Source organism: Ischnura elegans, chromosome 3 (assembly GCF_921293095.1).
Source record: "Ischnura elegans chromosome 3, ioIscEleg1.1, whole genome shotgun sequence".
NCBI classification, from domain to species: domain Eukaryota; kingdom Metazoa; phylum Arthropoda; class Insecta; order Odonata; family Coenagrionidae; genus Ischnura; species Ischnura elegans.
In genome coordinates, this window is record NC_060248.1 from 20,401,264 (window position 1) to 20,421,599 (window position 20,336).

General features: G+C 39.5%; 1 protein-coding gene and 1 long non-coding RNA gene across 5 annotated transcripts in view; one reads left to right on the forward strand and one right to left on the reverse strand.

The window, feature by feature from the left end:
- LOC124155513 (b(0,+)-type amino acid transporter 1-like) overlaps positions 1 to 20,336 on the forward strand; it is a 72,970-nt gene that overhangs the window by 9,557 nt on the left and 43,077 nt on the right. The gene's annotated exons all lie outside the window — the stretch shown is intronic.
- LOC124155515 lies at positions 13,665 to 14,444 on the reverse strand. The gene is made up of 2 exons (XR_006864196.1): positions 14,263 to 14,444; positions 13,665 to 13,814 (listed from the first exon to the last, which is right to left on the reverse strand). It is a non-coding gene; the product is annotated as an uncharacterized LOC124155515 (long non-coding RNA).

Here is a 20,336-nt window from a genome sequence, read left to right on the forward strand (position 1 = left end):
TTCAATTACATTATCTTTTATTTGACGAGGAGTGATAAAAACTGATTTGAGCTCTTGTGAAGTGTACTTGAGGATGTATTGCGTATCATTTTGGATTCATTCCTTGATAAGAACTACCTACGTACTAAGGGGATTCACGCTGTCACTTTTTATTTCGTTGCTATTAATGAAATTAATTTCTAATGAAACTAATTAAAAATTAATTTCTTCTCTTAGTATCTAAAACACATGTACTCTTGAAATGACAGCCTTTTTGACGACTCGGCATTTGAAAATTTATCAAGCACTTAAAACTACTGTAGAAATTGCAAATAGTTTTATTTGTCAGCCGATCTTTATTATTTTTGGGAAAGAATCCTCTTTCGTATTATTATCCTTCTGCATTTACGCTTTCGTCCCATGAAGCGTGATGCTCCCTTTCAGAATTTTCACTCAACGTTTCTTTATTCTCTCACTTTACAAACCCCTCATCAGAGCTATATTATTATTCATATAAGCCTCTTGTTACAATGGTAATCTGTCACTCAATAATTGCAAGAAAAATTGATTTTACATAGCTACATCATGTCTCTTTATGAAGGTTACAGACGTACCTACTCGTGAAAATCTGACGCCGGAAAAATAAATTCGGCCTTGAATTGTCTAAAAACTCGTGAGACTTTATATTTTTCCACTTTTTCTGCTCAGTTTTTCATGCCTTCTAGGAAAAAATTGAAAACAGAAAATAATAGTTTTGTTCACTATATTTTGTCAATAAAAACACATGGCTTCTATGAGGCAATGAGTATTATCGATATCTTTTTTTTCCACTCAATGGTTTGGCGCGCGAGTCAAGAGCATTGTTAGAATTGGCCCTCCTGACTGGAAAAAAATTATATCGTTTTACAAATAGCTACGGTGCATGTACTTACGTTTTTATTTCAAACATTTAGCCTTATAAAAGTCTCAAATCTCACTAATGTGCCCCGGTGTTTCTATCGGGAACATGCATGAAATTTGTTCATCATGCTAGTTAGTCTCATTGAATAGAAAATTTTCTCACGAGCTCAAATATATAAGCAAAAAATCTCCTAGTACTCCACAAACGTCAATAAATGCTAATGAAAAATGCTCGAATATCGCTTGAAGTCACGTGACCTGAAACGCCTTCTGACGTCATCGCACGGTACACCATTCACTTCGCTAAGAGAGTAGAGTGGTAGAGCCTTGAACGCAAGATATCGAAGTAAAATCTTCGTCGAGCTTTGCAGTAGTTCCTAAAAGGACAAATGACTTAAGAAAGGGGATTTAAGAAAGCAAAATACCTCACGGTCGACTTCCTTATGGCAGCTGATTTTCTGATCAATTTTTAAAGACTCATAATTCAGCTAAAAAGCATTATTCATGTGCGAAATTTTCGGCGAGTACATTTAAGGTAGAGGCCTTCTTATTCCAGTACTTTTAAAAAATTGTGCATGTTCCCCATTTCGTGAAAATCTCCAAATGGAGACTTGGTCGTACTCCATATCTTTCGGCCCATTTCCTTTCAACTCATCCACCACGTCCCGAATTTTGATCTTGCCCATTCTTTTGGACTCCATAAATATATAAGTTATTTACCCTTGCGAAGTAAAAATGGGAGCGAAGATGTTTTATTTCACTTTCGACATTACTGAAACACTCCCATTTAAGAATTACGAGCGTGATGCGCTCGCTCCCAGCGGGCTTCCCCCGCTCTTTTCAATGCAGGTCCACAGAGGGATAGGCGCGTTTCTAATTTTAAAATGTAGAAAAAAAGGTAGGGTCTTATGTACAAATTTAATTGGAATGTTCATGTACAAATTGAGGTCAGAGGACCTCTTTAAACACAGCATTGGAGGTAATTACACTATCCTCTATTAAACACACATGATGACTCATACTTACATATCAACAGGAGTCTTGAATGTGGAATCAGCCGCATTTTGATAAAAGTTATTTAAAGAATGCGAAATATTGTTGCAAATGAAAAAATGTATCAGTTTGTGCGCCGTTAGCGTCAGGAATATTTACGGTTTTTTTGTTTTTTTTTGTGTGCATTTTTTTATTATTATTTAAAAACCAATTTTAGGAAACAATAGCAATATGTAGGAAGTCAGATATGCCGTCGCATGTTCTCTAATAAATTCTGTGCATTTTGGTACCTCATTTGTAGAGTTTGATTGCGTATAAGTTGAGAAAAAGGTATCTATACAGTAGAAATAATATAGAAGATTTGATGAATCTATGAAAGTCTGAAGAAATGTTATTGGGAATGTCCGAGTCGCCAGGAAGGTAGCAATTTTTTATTTCCAGAATTATAGTTTTTTTATGACTGGGTTTGCAACCCATCGATTGAGAGGTGTTTGCCATAACTAGGCGCGGGCGTTTGCGGGAAGGGCATTCCAGTTAGAGCCGAGGATCTGGGCTATAGATGGACGCGGGGCTGTATTGGATGCTAGTTTTTTTGTATTTTCTTTGCTAGTTTAAGTAAATTGAGGTAGTTTTACTACATTGCAGACGATTATTGTAAATGGATATTGTATTTACATTTTAGTGGGCCTTTTAGTAGAGTCGGGTAGTTAGAGTTGGGGAAAACACTTTCAGACGTATTTCAGGATGTCTGACTTCAGGACATTAATCAGTAACAGTAGTTGGATTTCCCAGGTGTATTAGTGAAAGTTATGGGTATCATGAGGAAGGGGGTAGCGCAGCGAGGGCAGATCCAAGATTTTTTTCTGGGGGGTCATCATGGGTCTGAAAGACAAATAATCTTCTCATATTTGAGTTTAAGAACAACTATTACTATACGCATTTACAGTATTAATTATATATATATTGCTATATATACAAGTATTATTGTACAAAATATACTCTTCATCTCCAAATTCCGTAACACAAAGTAAAACGAAAGTAATGATAACGGGACCGTATTAATAATCTTGTCAATCTTTTAAGCGTCTCGGGGGTGGGGGGGGGGGGGGATGGGGCACGAGACTCGTGACCATATAGAGTGGTAACCCACGGAGTAGAGCGGTGGGGTCCTGGCCGAAGGATCCATGAGGGTCTTATCCCGGGTGAACCGTTGGAATACTCCAAATTAAAATCCGCCACGTGCGGCGTCGTCTAGGATCCCCTATGCGTGAAATTCACACACTTGTAGCGTAGTCCTGGGTAAGCTCTACCCTCACCTATTCAAACCAACTTTTGGGACGATTCACTGAGTGAGTTGATTAATTGCTAAATTTCCATCTTCGTGCTCTTAATCGACTTCTTCGTATCGAAGTATGTTCCGCGACTTCGTCTGGCCTGTGCACACCATTCAAGTTCTCAAAATGGGAAACAATTTTTTGTGTAGATTCAAACCAATATTCAAAACTTAATAATGCATTGAAATCCTTCGTCTCCAAAAAAAAAGAGAGGCCGTGAGGCCTTGGGACCATATTCGAAATTTGCGGAAATGTCAGGTGGGCAGTGTTGGAGATAGCGGTCGGGGCAATGCCTCGATTCTTTGCGACGGCATTGAGGTCACAATCGAAGTGATGCAACCAGAGAACGAGACGTCGAGGACTCCTGAAACTTTCCCCTACTCGCTCCACAATTTTGAGAAATAATTGATCGTCGTCATAAGTCAACATTCCTAAGATTGCTTTGGCGGAACCATCTATTCCGCTCTCGTATAGTATTTTCGTAAATACTGCTTTAGTTTCATGCTGAAGTATTCCTCCTCTTTTACATCGTTAATATCCTGTCCTACTAACTCATTTAGGACCATCCCTCGCCCTTCTTCTTACCCACCTGCCTTTCGATGATTGTGTTCATTGGGCCATCATGCCTCGTAATGTGGCCGACAAATTTTTCCCGTCTTTTTTCAGTGATGGGCTCGTTCAATGATTTTCTTTATTGTAGATTGCGCTTTAAATTAGTGTTTAATAGACCCCTATTTTTCTATCCGTCGCCTACTTCTCGAGATATTCGCGGCGAAATATCGACATCCTCAATCCTACCGCAGGTGAGTTAAAATATATAGGTACTCATTCCGATCGTGTCACCTCGTCTGTGCTACTCCTAGGCCTCGCGCATCTATTCGCGTGGTCAGGTGTTTGTTACTCTCTCGATAGCGATTTCCTCGCTAAGTAAAAATTTCTCCCTGAACGAGTAAATGAGCCAGATATTGTATGTCGTCACAAACTCGTGAAAAGTGGGCGGGAACTTTGCTTCTATCTTGTTTGGCTGAAAGAAGGAAGATTGTTTTTTTCGCATTTACTTATCTTCCCTCTCCATCTGCCGAATTAAAAAATAATAATTTTCGGGTCTGAGTGGACGACCCCATTGAACACATGTATGTATTACTTTTGGCTTATGGTGATAACGGGATAACGGCGAGCTATGGGAGCCCCTACCGGCCTACCGTGTGTGCAATCATGTTTCTTTGCCGGTCTCCCTTTTTCGGGCCACAAGATCGATTTCTCCCTCCGCGTGACCTCTTTGAAGTCCCCCAAGATAATGACCAGGTATAAATCTGCTAGTCATTCTCTCGCGCGCACTCTCGCCTCTCACGTAAGGGCGGTAATCGCTCACGTTGGACTAGTGGTGAACGCCGACGAGGCTCGACTTGAGGAAACGGTGGTCATGCGTAGTACCTACCCTGAACCGCGAGTCTAGAAGCTATCTAATGTATCGATTTACTCAGCGTCGTATACCTGGGAGAGAAATCGTTCTGCAAGAGGTTAACCGCCAAGCTAAAGGTTGGGTCTTCTCCTTCCCCTCGAGGAGCGAACTTGAACTAGTCTGCCTCCTTCTTGCGCCTTGCATGCGTACGGCGCATACGAGATGGCAGTACATACGGTTGGATTTAATTGTCGGAAACAAAGGTGGGGGGCATGTGCCCCCCACCCAGACCCTTAAAAAAATATGCAAGATTTTTAATACGGTCTCATCATCATTGTGTCCGTTTTGTATTACCTGCCCCCCCCCCCCCCCCCCAGAAAGAAATCCTGGATCCGCCCCTGGTGGGGAACATCCAAGTTTCAATTGCCATATGATTAGAACAATTTCCTCTTCTTTTGGTGTATTTTTTTATAGAGCTAGTGTGAAAACGTTCTAGCAAAGGCTATTCTGACAGCTAATATTTTATAGCATCGTTATTTACATTTTCTAATTATTATATTCATAAATTAAATATGATTGATAAATGATAGATCATTTACATGTGATTGCATCCCAAGGTAAAATATCAGCTATCATGGAAACCTGTTGAAAATTAAGTTGTTTATTTTAAATTTTCCATATATCTGGCTTTCCACATTCCCCCTAAAATGCGTAGCGCATCGTGACCGTGGCTATAGTACCTACTTTGAAATGTCTGTAAGGCGCTCAAAAAATACTCAACTGAATGTGAGAGAAAATACCTTTCTGAGGTACAATACTCAGCTTTCTTATGCAATCTTTTCATAAATATTGCAGAAAATTCCCCTAAAAGTATTCTAATTTTTTCCTTGTCCATAAATATTTTTAATGAAAGTGAAGTGGCCCATGTCATACGGCGTATTAGTGACATTGAAACCGTGACTTCTATCAAAGAACAATGCACGAAGTTAGGCTTTTACTTCAACAAGCATCCCAGACTAGGCCGTGTATCTTTGAGGCTACTATAGAGTTTTTACATCGTTTTTTCTAAAATAAGATATTTTACATCCTTATATTTAAAATACTGTTCACTTGCGTTTGCACCCATTTACGGTAAAATATTTAACAACATTTGAAGATGGGGAAAAAACAAATTCCTAAATATTTCGCAGCAAATATTACTCATTGAGAAAGGAATGGATTAATGAATATGTGAATTGCAGGATTTTATCTCCAGTTGTTGAACTTAATCGAACTCTACCGAAATAATACCGCGAATGTATATAATAGGAGGCGTATTTTCCGCTCTCCGCGATGGGTGTCTAATACTAAAATAATAAAATTGTTGTTTTGAATGTTACGGTCCGTAATCTGGATCGCCACGTCATGTAATTTCCATTTAAAAATAAAATTGTTTTAAAATAATGTGGAGTAATAAAAATTATTATAGGTATTATTATTTTTCGGCGCATTTCCCCTTGTTTAAGGCCCCATCACGACGATTTAACGTCGCCTAGGAGTAAAAAGAGCGGCACGAACCTTTATCGATGGCGTTCCGCTTATTGCTCGCACGATATTTGAGGTAGCAAGCTAATCGTCCCAAGGTCAATCGTGCGCGGAGATTTTTTCAGCGGTCGTTGGTTCAACGGGAAGCTCGCTTAGGTTGACAGCTATTAGGTAGGTCAGAGGTGGATTCTCAACTCTCTCAATACATCCACTTGCTTGTTAGTCATTAACATTTGCTTGGATAGATGTGGGCAAAAGTCATCCCAGACTAGGCCGATGAGCCACGGGCGTGTTAATATCACAAGTTTGTAGGGGTGTTGTTTCTTTCCCTGGGCCACCTCGCGCCCCAAGGATTTTTTGGGGATGTTCTAGGCCTTCGCGTGGATTTTAACCAGGATCCTTTTGATTGTCCGGTATCCAAGTCCAATACGCTCCCTATCAATCCTCTTAAAAAAGTCTTTAATTTATTACAAGGAAATTAAGTGTATGATCTTGCATTGCCGGTCCCTTCAATCGATTCCTTCGAAAAAAGTAATCTATGAATATAGAGATATAAACTTGTGACATTATTATTATAAAAACATTTAAGTTCAACAGATTTAGGCTTCAATTGGTGGAAGTTGACATATTTACATAAATAAAAACATTTATTTAATTTTTATTCATTACGCATATTTTTATACATATGAAATTACATACGCATTATTATACATATGTTTGAAAGTGAATCACACGAGTATTATTATGGATAAAACTTCTTGCTGTCGGGTGGACACGCAAAAACACTAAAAAATGAACAAAAAGTAAAAATATGGTGCTTACATGGATTTCAGCACCGAGTGGTCGCAGAAACTTAAAATATGAGCAGATCCATTTATAACGGGAATGCGCTGAAAAAATCTACCTTCCTTTTTGTGATGGAGAGCGAAAAAAATTCATGGAATAGTAATGGAGAGTGCACGTGACTGAGGTTTTTAGGCCAAGTTCGGTTCAGGTGACAAGCTCGCGCCACCGCTGCCATGAGAGTTGCGCACTGGTGCAGCGTGTTCAGTTCAGAGAATTCTGAGGTTCGGATATATTAATGGGAAGTTTTCGCTAATGGCCTAGAGTTGAGTTGAAACTCTTGTTATTTATGTGCAAAGTTTCATCGCAGCTGTTTAGAAAACTCATACTCCCGTTCGAGGGGTGGGACAAATTTAGTTTTAGACCAATTATTCGCTGCGAATTATTTGTTTAAAACTAAGGCCATCATTAGGAAAATTTCATTATCTGTACAGTACACCCTCGTCAACATTTACCATTATCCCAGGTAAGAAATGTCACCTCAATATTTTCTCAGATGATGGGGTAATTCTTTCACAAGAAATGCATCACGTGATAAGAATAAGTGTGGCCTTTCGAGCGGAAATGATGCGTAAAGCTGACTGCTATGTATGTGTTGTAAACTTTATTGTAATATTTTATTTGATGTCATCATCTGGTGTTTCGAAAGTCACGACATTTATGCTAACAATATACGGTCGATCATGTAGTCTCGGCCAATATTGCAGTATTGTCTTTTTTTTGAGTTATTCAATACGCTTACCCGTGAGTATTCAGCACACGGTCCGGTTGTTCTCGTGTATTGAATTAATTTTGTGGAGAAGTCGGTTAGAATCCTTTTACTTTATTTCGCCCTATACCATCGGCCGATTTTTTGTTAAGTAGTTCAGTCTCTGCACATGCGAGATTTGGTTTACGTAATTAGGGTGTAAAAGATGATTTGAGTATAGAAGCATGGGCGTACCCAGCGAGGGGAAGGAGGGGGCAGCTGCCCTCCTATAGAAGCATAAATCGCAATTTTTTTTAAGGAAAATGATATTTTTTCAAGCAAATAATTTTAAGAACTAATAAAGAGCTGTTACAGTTTCCTTAAAATGTTGATTTCATTCTCCTTTTCCATGCTTAAATCTTACTTACAACTTGAACAACCATGGCTTGCCCCCCTCCCCTAGTTTTGATCCTGGGTACGCCCTTATATAGAATATTTTCATTGTTAAAATAAATGCAATAGGTTTAGATAATTTCACCCTCTCCATTACTTTATACCGCATTTTAAAGTTTAAGCGTCAGTTGCTTAACCTTACGCTTTTAAATATCAAATAAATGGCGCTTGCCCATCTTCGTCTCGAAAATGAGAATGAAAATGAAAATTGGCCCGTTATTCATCATTATGTACTATGGCATGCATCTCTTCTTCTAGGACTTCGCTTGGGGTTTACTTTTGAGTATACTTTGCTGGATTGGCGCTTCAAGGCGAAAGGATATATTTTAGAACAAGGGTGAAAAAAGAGGTCCTCCACCCATATGATAATTAGATTTTGAAGAAGAATGAACAGCGGGCTTCGTAGGACGTGGGACGTTCCATCGACGAATACAATACAAGCAAAAATAGCTACGGAAACATTCAAGTTGAGATGGCCCTCTGAAATAGATATTTTCCCCCAATTAGTGAACCAATATAGTTACTGAGGTAACGATTTTGTTCAAGTGGAGTATGCATGCTTGAAGTATGAAGAGCAGTGGCGTAGCCGGGAATTTCGTTCGGGGGGGTGGGGGTGGGGTGTCCAAAATCAGGGGGAAAATTTTTGAAAAGCAGGCTATTAAGTAGAGGGTTTTTAACTAATCTAAACGCTTTTCATAATCGAAAAAAACTTCATTTGTTAAAAAAATATTTTGTAAATTCATGATTTTTCAATATTTGGCTATATTTTACGGAGATAATTAATTGTGCTTTTATATTTCGGGGGGGGGGGGCGTAGTCGCGTAGCTAAGGGGTGTCCGGACGCCCCCTGGCTACGCCACTGATGAAGGGAGTAGAAAATGAAGTCTTGACGATTATATAATGTTGGCGGAGTCGAGGACCACTCAATTAGGGCCCCCGCGCACTGGCAACTTTTACAAAGCAACTATTTAGTTGCTTTGTGGATGTTCAAATGAAACACACGTAATTGACTGTGGCCCCGCGCACGGGCAACTTTTTAGTTGCCGCAACTGCCGTGTGTTCCATAGGGACTTCCTCAGAGCAACTAAATAGTTGCTTTGTAAAAGTTACCAGTGCGCGGGGGCCCTTAATGTAGAATATATCATGAGAATACCTATATCCATTGTCATGGTACTGTTAAAATTGTTTTTTTTCCAAGCTAGGCTTTTTCCTTCCAAACCTCGGCGGGCAGTATTGACGAAATTTTTTAATAGGGCGGATCTTGTGATTTCTTATCTAATAACTGGAATTTCTATACTGTACTACAGAGATTGTGAAAAATTATTAATTAACGGTAAGAATATGACTTAGACGTATGGTTAATTTTTCCTGCGTGGAAGGACCATCGGTTGACACGTATTCTTGGTCATTCAGGTGTTTGACGTCATAATTGAACGTGTATTCCGTTTGTGAGTATTATGGTGAAACCGTGGTCTCTTTTTCTTCTTCAGTTATCGCTTGCCATCCTTTGTCTTACGGCGTCGTCCAGAATGTTTGTCCAAGTAGGGAAGGATCCAACTTTGGGAGGAAGTCGGGGACCCCCAAGCCCTGCTTCTTGAATTGCCATATTTTTACACGCCTTTTCGTAACTTGCTTCTCGTCTGTTTGTCAGGCTCATCGATGGAATCTTGAAATCGATTAAAAATCCATTTCCCATTGTCGGATCGACTTGAAATTTTCAGCACAGATCATTGCACAGATCATTGCAAAATGCATTCCTACACTAATCCTAGGACTTCAGAGGCAGTATGGGCCACATATTTAGCCAATTAATGTTTGTATTAATAGCTCAGTTTCAGCGCGCTACACTGTCTGGGTGTTGAATTAACAATTTGAGACGGCCTTCAACCCAAATGAATCGACAGGTTGGCAGCAGAACTGGCGAAAAAGGAGCTGGCCAAATGCCTAAACCAAGAAAGGCAAAAAAGGGATGGATTCTAGTCACGCGTCTGAAACATAGACGACTGAGGCATTCATAGTGACGCGTGAGATGTTCGTCGGAAGTCGTTATAATCCGAAAGAAGGGTTCATAGCTTACAATTAGTCGTATCCGGAATGCATGTGTCGATTTGATTCTTCTGAAATCCGATATTCTTATACGTATTTTTGAACTAGCTAAATAGCCATACTTCCATGCAGATGATTAGCCCGCTCAAAGAAATTGATTTACTGTGGGATAGTATTATGTAATAAAGGCTGTGATCGCGTTACGTAATAGAAATGTAAAGTAGTTTTGAAGATATAAAGCCTTTGTGTTGGTAAAGAAAATGTATGTTGAAGGAATGCCAGCCCAAAATAAGTAGCGATTGGCACCAGAGGTAGTTTTCCGGAGACCAGTTTCAGGAAGAATCATGGCTCAGTTGAATAGTGAATATTGGGCCAAATCGAGACTGTATCTGTTTTTTTTCTGTTAGTTGTGACAAATACTCGGTGAGCGTGAAAAGCCGACCATGGACAGAGCAATCTGGAAAAGTCATGCGGGTTTTCGAATGCTGTTTACCTTGTAAAAGAAAATTCACAAGACTGCACCAAATGATTGTTTATTATTTGACACGTTTTCCGTTTTTAAATTATGTATATTCATTAATAATACCAGCGTGTCGTAATATCATGGTAATTACTAATTTAAACATTTTTCATGCGTAAACACATTCACAATCCGGGTTTTGCTTATTGATCGCCATCGTTTTTTTATTTTATCAAAAACTGTCACCAAAGCAAGCGTTTTATTTATGATCTGCAGTATAGATATTTTTATCTCTAAAACGTGCAAATCTTCTTAGTTTTTGATGATGTACGATTATGCTTTGTAGTATGCGCTTATTATAGATCATCTCTCTTCACTGTGGAAAAATAAAGAGTATCGGTCAAAGTGTCACCAAAATGCTTGTACTGCATTTATTCTCTACTAGCTGACCCGGCGAACTTCGTACCGCCTAACAATCAATGAACTTACAGTTTACTTACACCATTCATAAATCAGGAGCGGCTGTATCGTTTTTAATCATGTTTAATTTATTATAATAAAATAAGGATACAAATTCAATAAAACTACGTAAATGAGTACCAAAATTGCTTGTCAGAAAGACATTTTCTTTATTGAATCTACATAGGGTGAATCGGAGCACGTTTACGCGGATTTTTTTCAACAAATTTTCTTAAGTTTAAGCTTAAGAAATTTTGGGCATTGTGGTTTAATAAAGCAGTTCATGAAATAAAAATTATACGCATTCAGTTGTTGGCTATTTTCGTTATTAGCTGTAAAAAAATGTTTTTAGGTCCAAGTCTGTTGCATACACTTGGCCCATTCAGGGGGCAGGTTGACACGACCCCAGACCGACGCTTGACTGATGCTCAAAATCGTGCAAGAAAAGCCCCTATGAAGCAGCATTCGCATTAAATGACTTAAGGCGCGCCAGTTTTAGTATCTCTGTTTGGAAAAAATGCACTGCGTAAACGTACTGCATGCGTAAACGCACCACGGTGAGCCCTACACATTCGGGTTTAATGTCTTGCGTCAAGCACCTTCTGAGAAACAACAGTTTTTGTTTTGTTATCAGGCGCAAGATGAAGCGGATGAAGCTAAATAAATATAGCGAAGCAAAGCAGTGACGCAGCGAGGGGAGGTTTTGGGGGATAAACCCCCCACCAAGAGCTTAGAGAATTATTTTATGAAAGATTTTGTTATTAATATTTGGGGGACAGATGACTAACAAACAAAACATATTTAACTATTCACACAGCCACAAAACCCACTATTTTGAACCATTTATCTTAAAAAATGTCTGGGGGAAGTGCCCCCACACTTCCCGCTTACCTTAGCGAGTTTTCTATACCCTACAGACCCGTGGTATTAGCTACGCCCAAAACCCCCTATCACTTGAAGCGAAGGAAGAAATACAGAGGATGGTTTATCGACTCGTGAACATAGCACGCTAAATTGACCATGAGAAAATCGTGGGTTTTCATTAGCACACGAGCACAAACAACACAAAAACTGAAAGAATGACCATGCGATTTTTTAATCGTTATCACAAATGCAACACGAATTGTAAATTGAATACATTTAAGCTCAAAAGGGCATATGACTTGAGATCATGGAATCTACGGAATGAGGACTTCCTAACCTTTGAATTTTCCTTTGAGTAAAGTTGCGTGAATCACATTCATCACCAATCATTTTAATGATCAAACACGTTCCGTTGGATAGTTATGGTTGGTTTAGGCTTCGTAAGATCATGAGCACAGAAACTACATTTTTCTGTAAATCGTGCCTTGGTAAGCCAGGTACGTCCAAGGACTTAAAATATTCAGATAGATAGTTGGTGATTTCGTCTTCGTTTGTCACACATTTAAAAGATTCGAATCCATGCAGAGTACGAACTATTTGAATTTACCTCGTTTTAGTCATCCACATCTTCGTTCTTGCTCGCTAAATCAACCATCTTTGATTCTTTTGGTGTTCAATCATATTCTGGAACTCTTTGCTGATGAGCTCACTGAAACTAATTTGCAATCATTCCAAGGAAATGAGTTAAAACTACTCGATTCCTCGACTGGAACACGGACATTACCGTTTGTCAACAATTGCTTGGAGATTTGTTTACAAACACGGTAGTGAAGTGTCAACTCGAGCTGGGCCACGGCTGGGCTTACAATCAGCTCGAATTAAATTTAAAAAATGTAATTTCAATTTAATTAATATTTTGAATATATTTAGTAATTAAAATGTTATATTGTTACTAAATTCAGTTATTAAAGTGGTAAAAACAAAACAAATTATTTAATTTGTAGTTTTGACCTCAGAGTAAGGATTGGGGTAGAGGGCGCTTTCAGGCTGCGCAGTAGCAGATCCTTGTAGTCAACATGGTTACCACGTGACGGTGGGAAGAAGTGCGGGAAATTTAAATCTACCGTAGCACGGGTGGCATGAAGTTACCGTATTACGGTGATACAATGAGGACTAAATAAATACAATCGGGCTCAATTACTTCGAAAATAGTAACAAAGACTCTTAGAAAAAGTAATTATTGAATTATATCTACAATTAATTTCCATTTTTCTCTCACATATGATTTAAATTTTCAACTACGAAATTTATGTCGTAAAGCTTTGTTTTTCTTTTGTATGCTTTCAGCATCTAAAATGGTCAACAATTAAATTTTTCAAAAGAATATCAGAAATAGCAGTCTAAATTCAAATTTTGCGTAAGATCCCCAACAACTACTTAAGTAAAATATACCTTTTTCTACACTAGGAGCTTACTTTACGACTCGCAGCTCATACATTGCGTCAAGAATAAAACGTTCCAAGATTTGGCTGTATTTATAATATTAAACATGTAATTTATATAATGATAGTAAAATTATTTCACCATGGAAAGTAGAAGAATGCATAGTTTTAAACTATTCCCACTGTTACTAGTCTACAGTATTTGCATATCCACCAAAGCATTAAAATAATACATTTTTCAAGTTTAATAGGATTCCTTCTGGACTAAACAATGCACTTGATGTTTTCCACTTTTATTTGGAGATAAATGCATATTTTAATGATAAACTTTTTTGATAAAACACATTTTGGTGCACTTGCTGGGCACGAAATATGCTCCTTTTACATTCCTCATCGATGATTTCCTTCTTCTTCACTTGCAGGAAACCTAAAGAGACACTTTTTATAGTTAATACAAGTCAGCCGTAACAAATATCTAAGTAAAAGCCCACATTTTAAAGGAATAATCAAAAGGTTAAAATATCCCCATTTCAAGGCGTGTCAAACATTCCAAACACACTACACACAAATTCCATTATAAAAGGAATACCGTTGAGGCTAGAAGGGTACGGAAATTGTATGAACACTGACACTATGAAGAATCAATCTAAAGAAATTATCAATGAAAATGAATTCCACTTCCTTTCGCGAAACATTGTTTACAACTCAATGCATAGCAAAACATTGCCATGCTGACGCTACGGTATTTTAGAAATTAAGGGGAGAAAAGAATCTAAACGCCCCAGATATATTCAGTATAACAAATGAAATACATCGAGAAAGGAAATAATTATCATTCACTCTAAGATCACGGTTTTACTTTAAAAACTACTCACCTTGTCGGAAATTCGTATGTTTGTTTATCTTACGGCGATACGGTATCCAACGTTTCAATGTCACGTGACACCATCTTGACTGCGTGCGCAGTAGCCAAAGCGCACTCTCCCCATCCCTCTGAGCTTCCTTCCCACCGTCACGTGACACCATCTTGACTACATGCGCAGTAGCCAAAGCGCACTCTCCCCATCCTTACTCTGAGGTTTTGACCGACTTATCAATTGTTGTGTTACTATAACTCCTAAAAGCATGTCCATAGGAAAGAGATGAATTTTTTGTGTGAAATTATCCTTTTTTTAATGGCCTATATGTTAACCCCGCCTGAGACGAATCCAAAGAACCAAATCTCATTGAAATCGGTGCAGCCGTTCTCGAGTTATAAGTGTTCTAACTAACACGATTTTCGACTTTCTTTTATATATATAGATTATATATATGTTTGTGCAGAATTGGTAGTACACGCATTGCTATTTATTGTTGAAATTTCACTTTTAGGCAGAAAGTCCGAGAAAATTTGTTTTTGAAGTGTTTAAAGGATTCCCTTTTGGCATTCAAAAATTACGTTGCATTAGTGAAATTTTTGGAATAATTGTGAGACAGTCTTTCTTTCTATAATGTGATCAAGCTTTCTTTATTATGTTTGCTTCTTCCAACACTGTCAATGAGTGTATGGAATACATGATTGCGTACCCGCGTCGGTTATATTTTAACCCTCTCGTTTGTTACCATGGAGCGTGGTTTCATAGCCAGTAAGGGCCCCCGCGCACTGGCAACTTTTTCAAAGCAACTATTTAGTTGCTTTGTGGATGTTCAAATGAAACACACGAAATTGACTGTAGCCCCGCGCACGGGCAACTTTTTAGTTGCCGCAACTGCCGTGTGTTCCATAGGGACTTCCTCAAAGCAACTAAATAGTTGCTTTGTAAAAGTTGCCAGTGCGCGGGGGCCCTAACAGTCAATTTATCGAAAGGTCTCAGATTCAAATCCCGGGTGAAGCCTTTGGGCATCCCACCCATTATCCTAGAAGTTCGAGGCGGCATAGGGAAAGGAATTGCCTCCTACCCAGATTGTGTGATACTGAAATACCCGTGGCTCATTCCGGAGTGAGCTCTACCCTCACTGCCATAGTGAGCACTGCTCTCACCCATCCAGCCCAACCATAGGGTTAAATAAGTTGATTGTTAACCGTAGAATTGTCATCCGAGAATGTGCAAGGGTTGGGATCGCAAGAGGGACTAGAAAATACAATAGGACTATAAGGGGTGACGAGAAGACAAAATTGCCCAAGATTCTGGTGAGGCGTGACAAATTTGTGCGCATAAAGCTTATTGGAGTCGTGGCGTGTCTGCGGTAAATCAATCACATGAGAAATATCGCGGTAACAGCGTCGGAAGCAGGATTTCACGGGGCCAGAATGCGACAACGGAACACCGTTTACTCCTCCTGTTCCCGGTTAGTGGGCCCTCCAAAGGTTTCCTTATTTACTCAGGTGTTGCTGCTTCGTATATGCGTCTGCTAATTTCTTAAGAAATTCGATCCTCTTGTCAGTTAACAGATAGGAGCTGATTTACGGCCGATATGTGATGATCATTCGCCTACTTCATAATCGTTTAAGGTCAGGTGAACAGTCGTTTACGGGAATGATTGGGCAATAATTGAGTGGCAAGGAATTGTGGAATACCTAAGGGTGCGTATGATGTAACGTGAGAGAGAATTCTGAGCCATTCCTATAGCGGAGGATGCTGAATAACTAGAGGCGTTAGCTGTCATAACTATTTCGTGTCCTGGCATACGAAGCTGTTCATCCGTAAACATAGGCGGATTTAGGGGAGGCAAAGGGGCACGTATTACCCCCCCCCCCCCCTAGAGGCTTAAAAGAATAGACAGGCTTTTTAATACGGTTATCATTACGTTCGTTTAGTGTTGTACTTTACAGAGCCTTAATCATGTAATTTAACCTTCATATTAAAATAAAGAGAATATTTCGCATAGTGATTGCTGCATGTTGCTTTTTATGTCAAATATAAGAAGACCGTTTGCCTGTCAGGCCCTTCTCCCCCCCCCCCCCCCCACCCACCCCAGAAGAAATTTCTGGATGCGGCCTTGTCCATAAATGAAGTTGGTATTAGCGTAGATCGGATTTTATTCTACAATTCCACGGAATCATCACACCGAAAAATCTTGGTTTCCTGAAGGCTGTTTTACACGAGGTAATTTAAATGTACACGAGGCAACTTAAATGTACACGAGGCAACTTAAATGTACACTGATGCATGAGATTATGCTCGCCGACTGGCTTACGTGGAAAAAAATATACCAGGCATTTAGTATTCCGAGTATTACGGAGTTATGCACTCTTCTTTTGGATTATATAACGACTTCCGTGCACATGGTCCTGGTCATTACGGATGCCTGTCTCGTCCATGTTTCAGACGCGTGTCAAGAATTCATCCCCCCTTTGCTTTCCTGGGGCTAGGAATTTGGCCAGTTCCTTTTTCGCTAGTTATGCCGCCTCCCCATCAATTTCTTTGGGTTGGAGACTGATTGTGAGTTAAATGGTGAATTCTACACGCGCACTGAGACCGTGATCGGACACAGGCGCAGAATTCAGACGTTATGTTGGTTGAATAGGGTGGGGAGCTAGCGGTCATCAATTTTTACGACATCTATCCATAATGAAAATAAACAACTAACGATATTTATCAGCGCATGATAATTATGGCAACATGATAATTAACGCTATAAATATTCACCTTGTAGTGCAAGCATGCATGAAACTACAATCCTCGGATTGGTTTACTTCCTAGAATTTTCAAAGATTTCTCTCAAACCAGAATCGAAACTCATGGGTCCCTATTCTAACTCGAATATGCAAGAAGAAAGAAAGCCCGCTTATAACCTAAGATTGGAATTCGATAAGCAGTTGTAGGTAGTACTGAAGAGCCGATCTGTTAAATCTTCTTATTTGCGTCGAAGGGTGAAATTCGGGATCCCGGCTTAGCCAAATGATTTTGTCTTGGCGAATTTTACCACTGGTGTTTGTAAATTCGCACCCGTTACTGCGAGCAAAGTTACTTCTTTTATGCACGGCTTTGGAATTTCGGATGTTGCATTCAAGTATTGAATCGTTGACGTCTAGTCAACATTACTAAATGAGGAAATTTGATGTAGATGAACGAAATAACCCATGATTTTACCAAATGCTGGCCATTCAATGCTTCCATATCAGTATGTCGTTTTACACGTGCCATTATTGCGTTTCTTGAAATATATCCTGAAATTCCGCGCCGTGAAAATAGCACTATGCTCATTGACAAATGTCAACAAGTGAAAAATGAAATTCTTTAATTCGAGCCCGGTCTATTATTTTTTAGGCAAGGTGAACTACATGAATAACTGCATGCATCTTACCTCATGTAAAACGGCATTAAAAAATCCTGGATTATTGATATTATGATTCCAAGCCCACGAAATATGAACAGCATATTGGCGTGCCCATTAGGGCGGATCGCAAAAATCGATTTTTTTCAAATCCATCTGGCCCAATGAAAAAAAGTTGTGGGACCGATCAAAAATAATGCCTGAAAATTTTGAGACCTGTACGTGAACCCCTGACCCTCGCTCAAATGCAATTTAGGGGGGGAGGGTCAAAATTCGAAAAATACAATATTTTATGGTCATTCCCTATAGATTTTGCCGAGTTACTGCCCTTTAAGGGCAAAAATTTCGTGCATTTTGACGTATCTGCCACCGTTTAGCCACAAAATGCCTAATTTGAGTCCGCGTCCGCGAAGAAAATATTCCAACGCCCACGCAGTGTCGCGGATACCAGAGCCGCAGGCCGATCCCTTCCCCTCCACGCTCGCTTCTCCCCCTCCCACGCCTCTAACACAGCAAAATTCATCCCGCGCATGCTGCTAGGAGGTCGTTTATCTTTCATAATATAAATCAGAAGATGGTAGACGGTAAAAAGCGATGCGTAGTGAGACGACTTGTCCCTTATTTGGCGCCTCGTCGGCGTTAAACAAATCGATGTTACCAACTTTTAGAGAAGTGATGAAATAATTTTAGACCTGCGCGCGCAGGAAAGGAGACTACGGTCTTGAAGATGCCTCTCGAGTGGCAATGAAGGTTTGGGAACTTTGGTTATGCACTTCTATTCCGGTATTGTCCGACAGCTGTGACTAAATGGATGAATAAGGGTGAAGGCCGCCGGCGTACCCTCCCCGCTCCCCTCTCGAACGCCCTAGATGCAGCAAAATTCACACCAAGTGCGTCTTTCTTCGTTAGTCTTACTAATATTAGATGTATCAGCATCGTCCAGTGAGGAACAATCACGAAGGAATTATTCAATTACCTGCTTTCCACTCTGTATTTTTTATGTTATTGTCATTCCTTGTCTTTCGCTGCTGTCAACAAAGTTTTGGTAAATTCTTTCGCGAATCTCTCGTCCGTATGTATAATAAAAGGAATATTGAAATTTAAATTTGAACTTTCATCAATAGATTTTTAAATTCCACAGTGCTATGCTCGGATATAGCCGAAGGAACCGGAGTCTCTCTCCAATATATCATCAGCGGGTAGTACTTTACGTCGATATTAAAATCCAGCAATTAAAAAATATCTCGGATTGGTCGCCAAACGTATCCTTGCGGAAACGCATATTGGGTCCCTAGATTACCCTCCCAACGTTTATGTCGCAAATCCAAGTCAGCATTGTGCAATTAGCAAATAGACCACTGTAAGGGATGAAATACGATTTGATGCTTTCCCGGCGAATGATGTGGGTAAACTCTTTTTGGGGTTCAACAAAATTTATCTCTTAGGATGAGCCCCCAGTCGGAGCTTGAAATGTTGGCCATTATGGAAAAATTAACCCGGTGGGAATCCCGAGAAGAGTCTACCCACACTGCAAGGGATGTTGGAATTATGCTTATAACAAAGGGATGATGCCTCCTTTTTGGGCGGTATTCGCTTGGTACCATCATAATCAAATCCTTTTTAATTCTGTGTATCTAATTTTCACTCGGAAAGGAATCGATAATCGCAGATTTTATAACTTTTGCCAATCCTCCACGGGAGAGGCAAACCTCCAAAAGTGGGACCCTGTTTCTTCAACTAACACCACACATTCCCCTATAAACTTGTATTGATAAGTCCTCTTCCCTTTTTTCATCAGACAAGAGTATAGTCTTTCATTCCAATAAAATGAGACCCTTTGATGACACCTCTCTTTTCTTATTCACAGTAATTAGCATCTTTTTCTGTCTACGTAAGTAATTCCGGTACACTAGCTTTGATATATCTTACGAAGTTATGACTTTTGCGTCAGCTAAAGTTGCGGGAACGATCATTGCTGTTGCTTGGTTCTTGCATATACCTCTATCACAGTTGGCAGACGCATTTTCCCCGAAGAAGTTCCAATTTGAGGTTATAGTCCTTAATGTTTATTTCATGAGGAAAGTAGAGATACAAATCGGCTAATTTCTCGCCATTTTAATTTTCTTCGGATGAATTGATGAAGAAAACTTTTGATACTATTTTCCCGTGCAAGAATTGACGATGATGACTCATAGCTCGCCTACGATTCCCTTTTTTCCTAAGTTGTCGAATTTCTTTAGGGTTCAATCCAGCAGCCATCATCTTTCTTTTCGTCAGATTGCCTCTCAAAATACTTCTCATTGGGGGAACCTTATGCTCCTCCATGCACTTACACGCAAAAATATCGCATAATTTAAAATGTTCCTTAAAAACTGTTTGAGTCTTATACTTCAATAAAACCCTACTTATGGCCTATTAGTAGTATTAGATTTTCCGTAAGTTTTAGTACTTCCTGTGGTACCGCTAAATCTATTTAGTCACATTCATAATGGAAGAGAAGCGCGTCACCATAGTTCGCACACCTTCATAGCCACTCGAGAGGCGTCTTCATAGACCGTAGTCTCCTTTCTTGCGTGCGTAGGTCTAAAATTATTTCATCACTTCTCTAAAAGTTGGTAACATCGATTTGTTTAACGCCGACGAGGCGCCAAATAAGGGACAAGTCGTCTCACTACGCATCGTTTTTTACCGT